Source organism: Oryctolagus cuniculus, chromosome X (assembly GCF_964237555.1).
Source record: "Oryctolagus cuniculus chromosome X, mOryCun1.1, whole genome shotgun sequence".
NCBI classification, from domain to species: Eukaryota; Metazoa; Chordata; class Mammalia; order Lagomorpha; family Leporidae; genus Oryctolagus; species Oryctolagus cuniculus.
Window position 1 is genome coordinate 57,771,022 of NC_091453.1, and position 19,022 is coordinate 57,790,043.

The 19,022-nt window shown below is 35.9% G+C and overlaps 1 protein-coding gene and 1 non-coding gene across 7 annotated transcripts in view; one reads left to right on the forward strand and one right to left on the reverse strand.

Moving 5' to 3' along the window:
* The window catches only part of PCDH11X (protocadherin 11 X-linked), a 754,441-nt gene that overhangs the window by 367,686 nt on the left and 367,733 nt on the right, over window positions 1-19,022 (reverse strand). The gene's annotated exons all lie outside the window — the stretch shown is intronic.
* On the forward strand, window positions 58-192 carry LOC127485046 (small nucleolar RNA SNORA42/SNORA80 family). Its single transcript, XR_007912246.1, has one exon. It is a non-coding gene; the product is annotated as a small nucleolar RNA SNORA42/SNORA80 family (small nucleolar RNA).

The window sequence follows — 19,022 nt, forward strand, 5'->3', positions numbered from 1 at the left end:
AACTGTGATACATCAATACCATGGAATATTAAGGGGTAATGAAAAGAAATGAACTGAGCATGGTAATTGATTTACGGCAAGCCCTTCTCTTTGGCTCTCATAGGGTACCCATGACAGGGTAAACAGCAGCCTTGAACCATTGCCTGGCTTCCTTACCTATGGGTTATGAGAATTGATAAAGGTTGCACAATGTGTTTTTAAAAAGTTTACAAAGAATGAACAAATTATACTCACAACAACTTTGATGACCCTCCAGAGAACTATGCTGAGTGAAAAAAGCCAACCTTCAAGACTATATTCGATGGGATTTCATTTATATACCTTTTAAAATCACAAATTTTTAAGAATTAGAACACATTAATGGTTATCAGAAGTAGGGGAAGTGGGGGAAGACATTTGAGCAGTTAAGTAGCTGATTGAGACAACTGTGTCCCATGTAAGAGTTTCAGGATTCTATACCCACCTCCAACTCCTGGCTCCAAGGTCCTATTAATGCAGACACTAGGAAGCAGTGGTAATGGCTCCAATAACTGTGTTGCTACCACCAATGTGAGAAACCTAGACTAAATTCCCAATTCCTGGCTTTGCCCTTGACCCAGCCTTGGCTATTGGAGGCATTTGGGGAAGTGAATCAATGGATGGGAGCTGTTTCTCTGCTTCTAGAATAATCCAATATTAAAAAAAGAAATTAGGAATGAGGAAAGTTTGTGGGGCATAGATGAGTACGGTTATAAAAGGGCAACAACAGGAAGGATCATCTTGGTGATACAGTTGTCCAGTATCTTGACTGTGACAGTAGATATAGGAATATATATGTGATAAAATTCTACAGAACTGAATATACACATATAAATGATTGTATATAACATGGCTGAAATAGGAATTGCGCCAAAGTCAATATCCTGGCTATGATATTAGACTATAAATTTTCAGGATGTTATGTCAACACAGAGTCCAAGAAATATCTCTGTATTATTCCTTACAACTTCATGTAGATATGGAATTATCTCCATACAAATTATGATTTAAAAATCAAAGCTATCTTGAGTTCAAGAGAAAGTAGTTTAGGAAAATCAGAATTTTTAAAAAATTTTTTTTGACAGGTAGAGTTAGACAGAGAGAGAGAGACAGAGAGAAAGGTCTTCCTTTTTCCGTTGGTTCACCCCCAAAGTGGCCGCTACAGCCGGCGCGCTGTGGCCGGTGCTGCACCGATCTGAAGCCAGGAGCTAGGTGCTTCCTCCTGGTCTTCCATGAGGGTGCAGGGCCCAAGGACCTGGGCCATCCTCCACTGCCCTCCCCGGCCACAGCAGAGAGCTGGACTGGAAGAGGAGCAGCTGGGACTGGAACCCAGTGTCCATATGGGCGGAGGATTAGCCTAGTGAGCCATGGCGCTGGCCGGAAAATCAGAATTTTAAGGAAACAACAAGTTGGACTGTTTGGGATAAAATATATGAATTATAAACATTGTACTTGGTGCAAAAGATATCCACTGAGGAGGATGTTCACTTTTCACATTCTTACAAGCTGTTAAGAACTAGATTTTTTTTAAATCCTCATTGAGTTTAAAGAAATTACCAGGAGGGGGTGGGGAGCAGCCAGGGCTGTGGCATAGCAGATAAAGCTGCTACCTGCGACACCAGCACCATATATGGCTGCCAGTTCCTGTCCCAGCTGCTCCACTTCCGATCTAGCTACCTGCTAATGACCTGAGAAAAGCAGCAGAAGATAGCCCAAGCACTTGGGCCCCAGCTACTCACGTAGCAGACCAGGAAGAAGTTCCTGGTTCCTGGCTTTGGACTGGCCCAGCTCTGGCCTTTGCAGCCATTTGAGAAGTGAACAAGGAATGGAAACTTTGTCTCTCTTTCTTTCTCTCTCTCTTTTTTCTCTCTCTCACTCTGCTTTTCAAATAAATAAATAAATAAATCTTTTAAAAAAAGCAAGGAATAATTAAAAGTAGAAAATGAAATAAAGGTTAACCAAGAAACTGGAAAGATCTCATCAGGAGAAAGATTGCATTTGACTCCATCACAGCATACCTTTCATGTGTGTCATTAGTGACAAGATTAGATTCATTGAAAAGGATATATTGTTTTTCATAAGTCATTGCACACCATTTCTTAGTTGATGCATCCATTCCATTGCTTCTAATTTTATTTAGTAGTTTGCTTAAGGAAAATATTATATATATGTATCTCCACATTTTTAGGACTACCCTCATTTGTATTTATCCTCAATAAACATCAAAGTCAATGGGTCTTCTTTATTACTTCTTGCAAGGTGACCCTAATTTATAATAACTCTGTTGAAATTATGATGGAATTTATTTGGACCACTATTCTCTCATTTATATTTAAATGCATACCATTAAAATCAGTGCAACTTTATCATTACTATTTTAACATAAGCCCCTGTGTATCATCACATGAATATATACTAAGCAAGATTCTTCTGAAGCAGTGTAACCTGCATTAAAAATGTAGATACAAACTATCTTCTCATTTATAATTTCAAGATTTTTGCTGAGATTAATAAAAAAGTAATCTGGGCCAGTATGAAACACTGGTTGCCTGACATGCAGACAGTTTTAATAATTATAGATCAAACATTAAATGATTGAGAAAAGTTAACCACAAAAAAGTTGCTCTTTATTCTACAACAAGTTCTTAAAACAGGCTTGCACAATTTTTCATTAACAGAGACACACTTTTGATCATTATGCCAACATTATGATTGAGTAAATTGGCCAAATGATCATTAAAGTGAATAATTTATTTTAAAATGCAAGCTTTGAAATTTAAGAAGTAATGAGTAAATTTTATCATATGTCTAATTATACTTCAATGAAACTATGAATAATGTTAATAACAGGATATAGTTGGTGAACTCTGATAGGCAGAATTCTAAGATGACTCCCAGTGATTTTCCACCTTCTCCACTTTTTGATTGTGGGTAGAACCTGTGAATATTAAACCCACGATTACATGCTATTATATGGCATAAAGGAAGATTATACAGATTGTGTCTCCTAATCAGGGAAGTCCTTTAAAAGCAAATGGTTTTCTTTAGCTGATCAAAGAAAAGGGAGTCAGAGATGTAGAGCAGGTGTTCTGGAAGAAAATAAGTATCCATGTTGGGATTGCCAATGTTGAGCATCATGTGCTAAGGAACTGTAAGCTGCTTCCAGAAGCAGATCATTATTCCCAGCCTATAGCTAGCCGTAAACAGGGGTGTCAGTCCTACAAAGGGAAGGAAATCAATTTTGAAAACAACTGGTGTGTGTAGAAGAGGACTCCACCTCCAGGTGAGAACAATAGTCCTGGTTGATATCTTGATTTCTTCCCAGTGAGACCGTTAAACAGAGAATCCAGTTATGCTATGCCTGGTCTTTTTAATTACAGAAACTGCGAAATGATATGTTTGCGGGTTTTTTAAGACACTAAGAAATGTATTAACTAGCAATAGAAAAGTAACAAATGTGTATATATTTATTTAAACTTTATTGTATTTTTGAACATTTTTAATTAAACATTAAGATAAAAAGAAAAACAACCAAAAAGGGTGAGCGATATCAGACAACAGGTTTGTTAATCTGTACAACAATAAACTAGTCTCAGTGGAAGTATAAAAGGTCTTACTTACTAGTCATAGGAGTAATTCATCTGAGCATTTGCGAGAAGGTGTAGAAATGTTCAATGGAAGATAAATAACTACAATGTATAGTGCATGACAAAGTAGAAATAAAGTGCTCTGAGTTACATTACAATGTTCTGTTAGACAGTTGGGTCAGTTAACGTATGAGCTGAAGGTTGGCACATCAATCTCTTTAGTTGTCTCGAATGAGAGTAATGTGTATTGTCTGTAATACAGTTGCATGATTGAATTAAGATCCTTTAAAAAGTCTTATAGACAAGAAATTATCATTTCAATTACAATACCTCCACATTAGTATCAAGTTAATTTTCATGGTTGGGTATATTAAAATTGATAGAAATTGAAATTTCCCATGGATGTTACAAAGCATATGTGATTCCCATTTGAAACCAGTTTATGTTACCGCAGAATGGGTTTTAGATTTGACATCTGAGTAACACTGACCATCTATATTAGTTCTAAATCTATGCCCAGTAGATTGCAATACCACAATTTATGTATGAATTAACTAAACAAGCAAACAAAAAGAAATGGTCAGATGTTAGGCATAAATAGAATTCTTTTTAGATAAGAAATTGTATATTAAATACAACAGCCCAGACTTAATCTTCTGTTTCTTGAATCAACATTTAAGGAGGGATCCACTTGTTTCATAGAATTCTTCCCAAATTCCAATATAAGAGACATAGGTGAAAATTAAACATAAGAGAAATGAATGAGGGGTGGAAATAAAAGCAGATAATATCTAGTGAGATGAAGTGAAATTACTGCAAATAAGATAGATACAGCAGATATTTCAAGGACATGTAGAAAAGTAACAGATACCTATAGATGGCAAAGAAACATAAAACTGCAAAGTAATTTATTTTTCTAAAGTAATGACTGGAATGTTTTGTTGTGAGCATATTGGATTCACCAGCCATATTTTGGACATATGAGTATCTACCAATAGCTGCTAAAGAATGTAGGTATGTAAGGAATATGCTGTATTTGTAACTTTTAATATGCTACTTATTGAACACTTTCTATTTATTAGACACTGTTACTTTACATGCATTTTATATATTATTTCTTTAATCATGTAACTGAGGTGAAATGTTTTTAAAGTCTATATAGTTGTGTAGTACCTAATCATATGTATGAACAATGGTGAAGATAATTTTAAACAATAGCAACATTTAGAATTTATGAGTTTATAACTCAAACATAATTATGCAACTTTTTATTCATTTATGTAATTTAACCTTTGCAACAATCCAGAGATAATCTTTATTATCTTTAACTCCCACTACATAGATGAAGAAGCTATGATTCAGAGATATTATTTAATTCACCCCAAATTAGTCCAATTATAAATGACAGAATTAGGACTTCAATGTACATCTGTCTGAATTCTTCTTAAATTTATATATGCCATCTTACTTGTTGAGTATGATGCTCTCTCCAAATGCCAATGTTATATAAACATGAAGCATGACCCTAGGTAATTAAATATCTATGTAAAATTTTTATAATACATACATACATACCACCCACATACACATGCATTAAAATTATTGAACTTTATTTTAATCTTAGAATCCTTAAGCAACACAAATATCCAAAGTTTTCAAGGTGACATGGTACATCTTGTAATTTTTTTAGTTTCAAAAAATGTGTTAAATTTTTGAAATCATCGCATGACCTAGGAACATAAAATTTTGGTGAGCTTTGTTCTCTTCCAAAGATGTGAAAAATTTATCTTGTTGTAGAAAATTCACTTTTCAAAGCCTCTGAGCTTTCTCTAGATAAGATGCTGAGATAAACTTGGTTTGTTCATGACAGATAAAAATATGAAAACATATAGGTAGAAGACTCTACCACAGATAAATGCCATCACTAGGCAAATTCATTCCTGTTCTGAAGCTATAAGCAATTGTCCACTGTATTATTCTGACCAGACAAGTAGCTGACTTGCTTTATCAGTGCCTTGGCATAATTGATCTTATAAATGCTGGACTTGTTTCATCATCTGTTATTAAATATACAGAAACCAAAGGAAACAACAAAATCATAACTGAAGATAGAAGAGAATCACTGCTGTGGAGCTATTAGTGGGTAAGGCAAGATGGTAGCCTTTACAGCTACTTAGCAAACACTGATATTCTCTTAACAGGAATCTATGGCTTCTTTGTTCTGCAAACTTATTGATTTGGAAGACAGAGATAGAGATTTTACATCCCTTGGTTCATTCCTCAAATGGCTGCAATATTCAGGACTGGGCTAATCCAAAGCCAGGAGCCAGGAACTCCATCTGTCTGGGTGGCAAGGGCCCAAGTACTTGAGCTATCATCTGCTGCCTCACAGGATGTACATTAGCAGGAAGTTGGGTCTGAAGCAAAGAAGCTGGGACTCAAACCAGGCACTCTGATATGGGATGTAGGTATCTCAAGCAGGGACTTAACTGCTGGACCAAACACCTGCTTCTTATGGTTTCTGTTGAATTTCTTTGTATGGACAATTGGAATACAGCAATATTAGAAAAAAACTTCATTATAAATAAGAATTTTATTCAGAGTTTACTTTGTGCCAGACATTATGCTAAAGCCTTACATGCATGATCTTATGAAATTCTCCAAATAATACTCTCCATTGGAAATGTCACTCTCCTACTTTGGAGATGAATTAACTGCAACATGCTGAATTTAAGTGTCATAAAGAAAGTTAATAGGCTGCTCATGGTGACCTAGCTAAAATCAGCAGAGCCTATAATACTGACAATAAATTAATTGATAAAATTATTGATTCTTAATAGGTTTAATTTTCTCTCATCGTGAATTTCAGGTACATAGTGAGGATATTTCACTATATTAAGCAATCTTAGAAATGTATTTTTAAATAAATACTTCCTCCTACTGAACACTAAGTACTAGAACAATGAATATGCATGCCAATTTTGAAACAAAAAATATAAATAAACCAAGAGAAAACAAAATTTAGAAGAAAATTTTAAATAACATGAAGTTAATGTGGGTAAAAGAACAATGGACAATGAATTCTTGACATTTAAAAGAATGAAATCCTTTGAAATACCTCATTATTGCATAGACTTTAAACAAAGTGAGATTTAATGATATTGTTTAAATCAAAATTTCATAAAAAGCCTCCTAAATAAATGATCCTCTAAACAGGAATTCTTACCTTTAGATTCTCAACAATTATCTTGAGTGTATTTAGTCTTAATGTTAAACAAAACAATATACTCTGTGAAAATTACCCCCTCACCATTGATGGAAGTGAAAATTAATGGTGAAGTGTTGACTGAGCTCTACATGTAAAATTCAGAATATTGGAATCAGTTGAAAATGAGAGATATACTTGATATATATCTTTTCTTTAAGTAACTTAAGAAATTGAAACCCCAGGATAGCTAAATTTCATCTATTGAGTCCAACATTGCCGCATTGTTGCATAACAGGTTAAGCTACCCTTTGTGATGCGAACGTCCCATATCAGCCAGAGTTCCGGGCTCCTGGTTTTAGCTTGATCCAGACCTGACTGTTGGGGTAATTTGGTGAGTGAGCTAGTGAGTGGAAGATCTCTCTCTCTCTCTCTCTCTGTCTGTCTCTCTATCTGTGTGTGTGTGTGTGTGTGTGTCTATCTACATCCCTTTCAAAGAAATCTTCTGTTTTAAGTGGCATAATGTAAGTAATAATGGAGACTGAACGAATAAAATAAACTCAAAACTACATTCTCTATTTTAGCAAAGATGTTGTAATTTTGTTTTTGTACTTGGTGTTTTATCTCATAGTTTTCTCATATTATTTCTTGTTTTTTTTTTTTTTTAATGATCATTACTATCGAAAATGGTAATGTTGGTTTGCCATTGTAGAGCTTTGATAAAGCCCGCAGAGAAACACTGTGCTTACTCAAAGCTCTCTATATATGTCCTTCCTTCATAAAGGGGAGAAAAAAGACTAAAAAGTCAGCTTTTTTATTATTAAATACTTGTTTATTTGATAGAGAAACAAAGAGCAAGACAGTCAGCAAGAGAGCTCCCATCTGCTGATTCATTCGTCCATCCTGGTCTCCCACATGGGTGGCAGGAACCCAAGTACCTGGGCCATCCTCTACTGCTTTCCCAGACCCATTAGGGAGGAATTGGATCAGGAGCATAGTAGCCAAGACTCAAATTTGCACTAGGAGACGCCAGCATTGCAAGCAGCTTAACCTGCTATGCCACTTTGAACAGAAAATACTTGCATTAAGATTAAGGAACCTTATTTGTCAAAACTCTTACCTAATTGGTAAGAATTAACATAGTCTCTGAAATCATACCCAGACCTGACAGCTAGAACTCAATTCCACTCAATCATGCAAAGCCTCAGGGGGTCTCAGGGTTACTTTTGAAAATCTAAGAATATGACCGAGAATGTTCTTTATCAGCAAGCTTCTGTATTCATAGACTGTAATATAGCTACATTAAAAAGGAAAATATTTTGTGCTTATATTTCATTTTCTTTTTTATTATATTCATATGCACTTTCAATTTTTTTAAAAATCCATCCTTTTGAAGCTTCTATCTCAAGTAGCAGCTTCTTCAGAATCTTGTATTTCTTTGCCTTTTTAAATTGTGTTCATATGGTCTTTCAATAAAAAAGTACCTACTTCTGAAGCTACTTTTCTAAAATATATATTAAAACACATTTTAGAGGTATCATATAATTCATAAAAATGTTTTGCCCTTTACAATTAAAATAACTCAGAAGAGAAGGAATTCTTTTGTTATCTGTTAAGGCATAGTATCTTAATGAAGGCATGGTTTTAATAATGATAAAAATTCTTTCTTCTGAGAATTCTTCCTTTTGGTTTCTCCATGTCTCACTTAAGAAATCCCAGGTCTCAAATGTAAATGCCCATAACAGAGGGAGAAAAAAAGAAAAGAGAAATTCTTGGAGTTATGAGCACAGTAAAACTTTATATCATTCATTAATTCATCCTAATCAAACAATGTGATATTCTATGTATTTCATCATCTTTATGATAAAGGGCTGAAGATTGGGTGTTGGTGTGTGTGGGATGGGTGGGTATGTACACAGCCCATTGAAAAAGAGACTCTAAAAGCTAGACTCCAATGCATGATTGAGTTTCAACACTAAGATGCATGATGAAACGACTCTGTATGTTAAATTTGATATATCCTGTTTTAAAAAGTGCACTTAGTAAGCACACTCATGCCTCAATAACCCATGACTCTTGGGGAAGGCATTTGGCATAGCAGTTAAGATCCACTTGGGAAGCCTGCATCCCTTAGAGTGCCTAGATTTGAATACCTGGTGTGCTATTGATCCCACCCTCCTGCTAATAAACACCCTGGGAAGTAGCAGGTGATGACTTAAGTACTTGTGTGTTTGCCACCCACATGGGATATCCTGGCTCCTGGCTTCCACCTGACCCAGCTTTATCTATTGCAGGTATTTGGGTAGCGAACAAGCAAATGGAAGATCTCTCCATCAGTCTGTCTGTTTATCTCTGTCACTGCCTCTCTGCCTTAAAAAGATAAATAAAATTTAAAAATAATGTGTGATTCTCTCTATGTATGTTTCCCCTCTACCTCTCTTCTGGTATGGTTCCAAGAGTTCCTTATTTTGACACTCTGGCAACTGTTGCCTCAGACCTCTCTGTCAAAACTATTTCTAGATGTAGCAACTTAAGCTGCAGCCTATAAGGCTAGCATCCCCTATGAGTGCCAGTTTGAGTCCTGGCTGCTCCACTTCCCATCCAGCTCCCTGCTAATGCACCTGGAAAAGCAGCAGAAGATGGCCTGAGTACTTGGGTCTCTGCCACCCACATGGGAGACCTAGCTGGAGTTCCAGGCTCCTGACTTCAGCTTGGCCCAGCCTTGGTGGATGTGGCCACCAGTAGAACCAGTAGAGGATCTCTTTCTGTCTCTGTCTCTGTCTCTGTCTCTCTCACTTTGAAATAGTTCTTTTCAAATAAATAAATAAATCTTTAAAAAAATTGTGACTTCTCCTTGGAGGTACTTTTTAGTTGTGTAACTATTGATATGTCATAGCTAAGCAAAGGTGAAGATTATGCATTCAATGTTACAGAGTTTATATTAACTAAAAATAAACAATGAATTTAAAGAGAACATCATTACTCTAGAAAAGTGAGAAATGCTTTTCTCATCCTAGACACTTATTGTAACAATATTATTTAATTGGATAATCTCTGTTCCATTTTCCCTATTTTATTAATTTATTTTTATTTATGAGAGAGAGAGAGAGAGAGAGAGAGAGAGAGGGAGAGAATCTATCCAGTAGTTCACTCCCCATATGCCTACAAGATCCAGGGCTAGGTCTGGCCAAAGTCAGGAGCCAGAAACTCCATTTGGGTCTCCCACATAGGTGGCAGTTGCCTCCCAAAGGGTGCATTATGAGGAAGCTGTGTACTAAGTGGAGGCAGGACTCCATCCTAGGCACTTTAATATGGTATGCTGGCACTCCAAGTGCAGGGTTAACCTGCTGCACCACAACACCTGCCCCCATCTTTGCTCCTTTACAGTGTCCTTGAATATTAAATCTAGAGATACTTCATTATTCTGTGCAATTCAAGCTGCTAAAATCATGCCTGCATTGCCACAGAAAATTGAAATCATTATGCCTTCATATAGTCATAAACTTGGGGTTACATTTCATTTGGAAAAACTACTTTTCTTTATCAGTGAATATGACAATGAGATTGAAGTATGCTGTAAAAATATGTAGTAAAGGTAAAATTGAATCATGACTACTCTTGCATCAAAGACCCACTGTGGCCTTTACTAGTCAAGTTTCAAACACACTTGAAATTCTTGTGGATAGTAAATTACGTACTGGATTCAAGATACTTATAGCTTTAATGTATTTCTTTCATTATGTTGTTTCCCAGTGATATTTTCTTAATGGAAATGTTTTTTTTTTTGTGAACTAAAACACACACACACATAAAATGTATGTCTGCTTCAGTTTCAATGATATTAATTATCTGTCCCTAAGAAACCACAGTATAAAATCACTTCAAGTTAAAGAAAAGTAAAGAAATAAACATAAGAACTGAGACACAGATACTATCATAACTCATAACATTTTGATTTTATAGTTGAACCATGAACTTAACTCTGACCTTGCATGACAATTAAAGCAGAAAGAGAAACATCTAATACCCTATGCCACATTGTTTGTGTGATTTATGAGGAATTGAATATTAAATATTATGTAAAGTGTTACACGATACTTTTGATATTATTAAACAAACAGGAAAGGACTATGCATTACTAAATATGGTGCTAGAAGAAAAATAAGTAAATGAGATCATACTTTATTGCCGTCATGTAATATTATCTATATAAGGAAGCAATCTATAATAGAAGTTATTATCTAGGAGAACACAATTGAGTGTGGTTCTAGGAAGCATTAGGTAGGGTTCAAGGTGCAAGGAATCCAAAGAAACTATGAGTAAGAGTGGATTGAGGAGTTGGGGTAGTTTCCCATTTTGGTACTGAATTTATTTACAGCACCTAAAGACCAGGATGAGCATCTTTCTCCTAATTGTGACAAATTATATTACATTTTCACCCTTCGATTCATCTGTATGCCAATATGATCTGAAAAAAAAAAAAAAGGTGAGTGCCTTTCTGCATGCATACATGTAATTCCCCCACAGTTAGCATAATCATATTAATTGGTGAGCAGAGATTCATATGGCAGCAGAGATACAGAGTTACTAGTAGTACATTCCACATTTCTAACAATTTTTAGAAGGTGCATTGAAGTGGTTTGTATACACAGGGCATTTGGGATATTATTGAAAATTTGGGAAAATATGAAATCAACAAAGTTGCAGAGAGCACCATCTAGTGGTTCAGTACAGTACATGACAATATACAATAGTCTTGATGGCTCGACTACGTAGGGGTCTTGGTTTGTAATTCTGGCAAACAGTATTTCATGTGCTTTCTCTTTGCCTCTTTTACTACTGACCATTGTATTGAATTTTAAAGGATAAGTGAATAGTGAGCATGGCTTTTATAATATACACTGCCATGAATCTGTTCTATGCCATTGCTCATCAAAAATCAAAGAATTACTCAACACCTAAATCATATAATAATAGTAGCTGAAATACATGTCATGGCCACAGAATGGATGCATCTCAAATGTACTGATATATCTTTCTATACAAAGTTGATATATAACATTTGTAAAACTACATGGACCCTTGCTTTCTTAATATTTCTCCAGGGGTGGACATATATCTCAGCTCTTAGGATGCTGGTTAACATGCCTGCATCCTATATCAGAGTACCTGGGTTCGATCCCAAGTTCTGGTTCCTGATTCCAGATTTCTGCTAATACAGACCCTGGAAACCAGCAGTGATGGCTCCAGCAATTTGTTTCCTGCCACCCTCACAGGAGACCTGAATTGTGTTCCTGGCACCAAGCTTCCATCCTGGTCCAGCCTCAGCCATTACAGGTATTTGAGGAGTGAACCACTGGATGGGAGTGCTTTTTCTCTTTCTCTCCCTCCAACTCATTCTCTCCCTCTCAAATTACAAAAAAAAGTTTCCCAAATTTCCAATTGTGACCCAAAATGGAAATTATTCCACATAGTCACATTGGATCAAAATGAGGCTTCTCTGTTTTCTCTGGCTCAAAGATGCACTTAAGAGATTGTCCATGATACACTAATGAGCATTTACACAAAAGAGTCCTATGCAATAGGCCCTTTCATGGACAAGTAGCATCCTTAAGAAATGTACCTAATCAGCATATGTCCATAAGAACTTAAAACGGACATATGCCCAATAATCTCTATTTTACATACACAAGCTATTTTTGGTGCTTGTTGGATTATCACTCAAGTAATTGTTAAGGACTGGAGAACAGAACCCACATATTTAACTGTACCTGTACATAATTGTATCTCTAGACAGCTGCAAATGGCAAATGCAAATATATTGAAAACCTTGTAATTTTAATACAAAAGATAATGTTCTTAGCTTTTTGATTTCTTTGTACATATCACCCACTTTGTCTCTTACTGGCATTTTTTTTTACTACCATTACTATAATTTCTTAAAATAATTTTAAATAATTGAAATGATCAGGGATGACCTTTCTTTCAAATAAACTCACAATTTTTCTCTTGGATCCTCAGCTATACAATACCAAATTTTTTTTTTTTTTGACAGGCAGAGTGGGCAATGAGAGAGAGACAGAGAGAAAGGTCTTCCTTTGCCATTGGTTCACCCTCCAATGGCCGCCACGGCCGGCGCACCGCGCTGGTCCGATGGCAGGAGCCAAGTACTTATCCTGGTCTCCCATGGGGTGCAGGGCCCAAGTACCTGGGCCATCCTCCACTGCACTCCCTGGCCACAGCAGAGAGCTGGCCTGGAAGAGGGGCAACCGGGACAGAATCCGGTGCCCGGACCGGAATTAGAACCCGGTGTGCCGGCGCCGCAAGGCGGAGGATTAACCTAGTGAGTCGCGGCGCCGGCCCAAATCTTACATATAATAAGTAATCATAGAATCTAAGGTATTAATCAATTCCTTAAAAATGAGCCAAGAGCGCAGCTCCAGCCATTGTGGCCAACTGTAACTCTTTCAAATAAATAAATAAATAAATCTTTAAAAAAATGAACCAAGAAAAGGAACAAAAAAGAATTACAGAATTTAAATAACTGAACTTTTCATCCACTACCTTACTCTTTTAATTAGTAAACAATATAAAAGAACTTTCTAATTTTCTTTGAAAAATGAGGACATTTGGGAAAACAAAGAAAGTATTTCCTCTCTAGTAAGAAAGACAAAATAGAAATAATTTAGAGTCCTCTCCCTTTCTAGTCTGGATGAAGTTAATCTATGATACACCGACAAATTTTCTACAATAAAATGAAGTATGTATTGAAAACTGCCCAACGGCACTGTGGCGTAGGTAGTAAAGCCACCGCCTGCAGTGCCGGCATCCCATAAGGGCGTTGGTTTGAGTCCTGGCTTCTCCACTTCTGATCCAGCTCTCTGCTATGGCCTGGGAAAGCTGTGGAAGATGGCCCAATTCCTTGGACTGGTGCACCCATGTGGGAGACCCAGAAGAAGCTCCTGGTTCCTGACTTCGGATCAGCACGGCTCTGGGGAGTGAATCAGTGGATGGAAGACCTCTCTCTCCCTGCCTCTCCTCCTCTCTCTGTGTAATTCTGACTTTCAAATAAAATAAGTAAATCTTAAAAAAAAAAGAAAGAAAACTGCCCAAAGCTGTTGCCTTCACTTTTCATATTCAAAAATGTAAGTAGAATGTTAGTGATTGCACTGCTAAATCCCTGTTGCCACATTCTCATATCTGCAGACTATATTCAACGGCTATAGAAGATTGAAAACAAGAAGGCCCTAAAATAGTGACTAATGTACTTTATGGATGTTCTGCACTGCCATAGTCTCCTGAGACGTGGCTAGCAGTGGAGAATTAAAGTGGAACTTCCTTGCAGCATATGGATTCTCTGGAATAATGTGCTGACAGTGGCAGAACATTTATCAACCGCACTGGCAAGATGTACAGCAACCTCATCTCATTGTCTTTTTGTCACTGAGAAGTAAGGAACAAGTTCCCAGGATACCAACCTTAATGGTCACTCTAGCAACAGCCATATTCACCAAACCAACTGGAAAGGCAGTTGCCTTCCAACAGGAAAGATTCATGGAGGGCCTTTTAAAAGTTTATAGAAAATGCACATTGTGGGAAAAAAACTACTCATGGATTTCAAAGGTTTTTTTTTTGCACAAAAATAAATTTCCATTTTTCTACAAAATTTTTAAGTACCCTTATATATGTTCACATATATAATGAATACATATGAATACATATATATGAATACATATATGTTCACATATATATATATGAATACATAGACTAAAATTCACTGCAACAAAGTTGAGATACATAAAACAAAAGTTAGACAATGAGAAAACTAGAGTTCCAGAGGACATTGTAAGTACACCTGTTCAAGCCGTCTTAAGATCATACTTTCACTTCATCTGATATACAAATTTCATGAAAAAAGAGAGTTCATGCTTCTTGCCCATTTATATTCTTCTAAAACGTTTCCTCATATTTAAAAGCATTTTCAAGTATTTTAGCATAAATATATTTCAAAAATGACAAGGATTTTTTCATAGAAATACAAGCTATTATCTCACCTTTAGATTATTCAAATGTATGATGATTGCCTTCCACTGATTTTAATTACCCAGTGTAATCCATAGTACATTAGTTCAAAGGAATAAAGTAATTCACATTTTTGGATTTCTTAACTTGAAAATGATTGTAACTCATTTTTATAAGGTTTTATAAACTGTATCTAATTAGGCATTTCTTGGAAGCCTTTTCTTAGTGTGACCAGAAAACTATTTTCAATAAAGTGAGATTATAAACCCAAATAACATAATTTCTCTGGCAATACCAGGACTTAGGCCACAAAGTAACTGAGTTCACTCTTTAAGAAATAAATCAGCTTACTTACCGGCTTCCTTCTTTGTTTTAATTTCAATATATCTAGAAAAAAATCTTAAAATCTTATTTTAGACTTGCCATTGTCCTAAATGGCTAATGACTTAATATAAAATTGGAAAAGTTATAATATAATTATATACAGAAAAAAAAAACAATCATGTCAACTCTACCACTCCTTTGGTATTAGTTAACAATTTATTTCAGGTGCTGTTGTAAAAGTTTCAAGTCTGGAGTTTTTCTCCTCTCTAGGCCGTTAATGCATTCTGACATTATTAATGACTCCCTTATGGAATCACACTGTAAGCTGAAAGCTCAGCTCTCTAGGCGTTAACATTTATATTTCAGAATCACTTAGCAGGGAAGAAAACAAATTTAAACTCTTCTGTGCCAAGCAATCCCACCACTCAGTCATCTTTGGGAATTGTCTGAGAAGAAAAATGAGACCTTGGTAAAATGAGGGGAGACCTGATGGCTAGTGCGTGTTGTCATTATAATTTGATTGTTACTCCCACTGCCTTAAATGTCATTTTTGTTCCTTCTGTGATGCCTTTGCTTATGCTGCTGACAATTCTTCTACTCCACAGTCCAATAGAATATTCGCCCTATTCTTGTTCTCCTATCCAAATCACTCTTGTCACTAAAGGCTCAGCTCAAACAAATCTCACCTTTCTAACACTTGTTTACTAAGTACTATAGCCCACATCAGTCTCACTGGGTCTTCAACTGTTATGGTACCCAAAGTCTGCAATGCATGATTTAGCACTTGATTAAAGAAGATTTGTGATTTTTTTTAATGTGAATGTTTATATTCTTTGACCAAGGCATAGGTTTGCTGGAAGAAGAAGGTAGCCTTTGAGTATCTATACATTCCTTATCTTCTATAATGCACACCTGAAAATTTGACTAATTGCTTTGGTTCAGATGTGTATAAGGAATGAAAAGGTATCTCACAGTGAAGGAATTAATCACCATTTTTCAGTGGGGAAAAAACAGGTTGTTGCTAGTTTTCAAAGATAAACAGTGTAAGCTGCCCAGATAATGTCTTTCTTAGATTAAAAAAAAAAAATCAAGGAACAGAAACAGCTGCTCTTTTAGAGCTTTGACTATATCCTAGTACTGCCCTAATGGCTTTACATGCATTACTGAATTTAATCTTTTCAAGAGCCCAATGCAGCAGGTGTGAGAATATCATCTCCATTTTTCCCCTGAGTAAATGAAATTTAGAGAAATTAACTAATCTGTCCATTATTGCATACTTAGGGTAAAACCCAGGTCTTCCCGTTTCCAAAGCCCATGAGTTTTATCCACTGTGTATGTTTCATTGTCTCCCCAAAGTGAAACAGAATTCAATGGAAAGGAAATAAATGCGGAATTTTTTGCCAAATTTGAACACAGAACCACAGGGGCAGACTTAGGAATATCCTATAGTCTTAACTTCCAAGTTTTAAGCACCTGTTTTCTTTGTCTCACAAGAAGTTAAAATGCATCCTAAATATATTTTTGAGAACATGTAAAATATTACTGTATCGTTTTGGATATATGGATGATTCAATTAATCAATATAAATTTATAACTTGAGCGTTACAAGATTTTGGAACATAGTCTGTTAGAATTTTTTTTTTTTTGGGGGGGGGAGGCAGAGTTAGACAGTGAGAGAGAGAGAGAGACAGAGAGAAAGGTCTTCCTTCCGTTGGTTCACCCCCCAAGTGGCCACCACAGCCGGTGATCTGAAGCCAGGGACCAGGTGCTTCCTCCTGGTCTCCCATGCAGGGGCAGGGCCCAAGGAGTTGGGCCATCCTCCACTGCACTCCCGGGCCACAGCAGAGAGCTGGACTGGAAGAGGAGCAACCGGGACAGATTCCGGTGTCCCAACCGGGACTAGAACCTGGGGTGCCGGCGCTGCAGGCAGAAGATAAGCCTCGTGAGCCGCAGTACCGGCCAGTCTGTTAGAATTTTAACACAGGTTTAGAGATCAAACTAACTAGCACCTATCAGAAACAAAATATCTAGATCAATATGTTTTGGCTAAGATCACATGTTGATAACACTACATTACCTTAAACATTGTGAACATAAAAATGGAAAGGTAAATGTGACAGTATAATGTAGATTTTTTCCACTTTTGAATCAGTTCCTATTTTACTTTATTAAGATACTGTCTTGTTATAACAGTTTGTTATATGTTTCACTTCCAGGGATACAATCTTTTTGATAAAGTATACATATCTAATTTTCATTTTGGATAGATGCATGTTCTTCATTTGTTAAATGAATATGCTTATTTAGTTTTCAACATTGTAATGGTTTCCATAATTATTCTATAGGCTGCTACCATATCCTTGTAGTTTCTATATTGTAGTATCTATGAAAGCATAAAAACAAATGTGAAGCTCCCATGGTCTGAATAATTAAACCCCCACACACTTACAAATTAGTTTTTCTCACTAAGAAAAATGTAAACTCAGAAATATAATAATTTAAATTACAGGCTTCATTTTTAAAGGACCTCAGACTTAAGTTTAGATTATAAAACAGATTAATCATATTTTTTTCTAAATGAACAAAAGGTACAAGATTTTTTGTTGAAAGATTAAAGATCAAATAATGTATGCAAAAAACCCAACAGCTTTAGAATTATTAAGAATAAGCAGTAGCATTATCACATTATCTCAGAGAACTTATTGCTGAACAGAAAACAAATTAGGGCGACTATAAATGACAGCAATTGATTGAAATTTGCATCAAGTTTATAGATCTTGACACACGAAGTAATGCCAGAAAAGGAAAAAATCCAAAAACAGTTAAAACTAGCTTATTTCAGAGGATCAATGCAGGGATCAGGTGTTGCAATTGGTCATGAAATAAAAGAGGCTGAGGAAAGCTGGAAGAAAGTCAAGAAGTCAAATTCAGATGCAGAATTACAGATGCACTCCTTGGACGTCAGTTGATAATTTCTGTGGGTCAGTGTGTCTAAGTGACAAGACAGTGATAGATACAATCACTTGTAAGCTTGCTGAAGCTCACAGTGTATCATTGATCTCTTCATTATTAAAATTAATATACTCACAAATTATACTGACATTATAGATTCACTGGGGATAATTCTTTACCTGCTTCAAAAAGTTCTTCTAAGGATTAAATTTAAAACAACAAAAAAGAGGCCACTTGAAAGCATAACTACTAGCTTTGACAACTTTAGCTCTGAAACTTTATGTTCATCTGTGATAAAAATGGAGTCAAAAGAATGAAAGGGACAAAAATTGCGTGTGTACTTTAATATTTTCAAAGTACTAGTTTGTGGTTTTCTGAATTTTGTGTTCATATTACCTTTCAATAGCTGACAACCAAGAATGGATTTTGATATTTAATCTCTCTTGTCTTTATTCCACATAATTATCTAATTCATTCTAAATTGGATGCAGTTCAAGTGAAGGCTTTTCCTGAAGATACCGAGACAAGTCTGTTCATCAGGACATACATTCCTTAACAAGAAGAAAATGCTTCAACTCTGCTACTAACTACTATGTGAGCTTGGGAAAAAATTACTATTACTGCCAATGGAGGGTCTGCAAAGTACAAAACACTGTATATTTTAAAAAATTACAAATGTCGTGCTATTGAACTAGCCTCATCCTTAGCATTCTAATCTTTGAATTCCAACTCTCATACCATTACTAACCAGAAATTTTTCCTAATGTACACTTCTAATCAAATTCAACCAATCATTTGCTTTGCATGGTCACAGCTTGTTATTCAACTATTTAGCACTTGCTTATTTTTCATATTCAATAACTGGTCATTGGCACAAGATTATTTCTTACTAAGCTCTGAGTTACTGGACAACA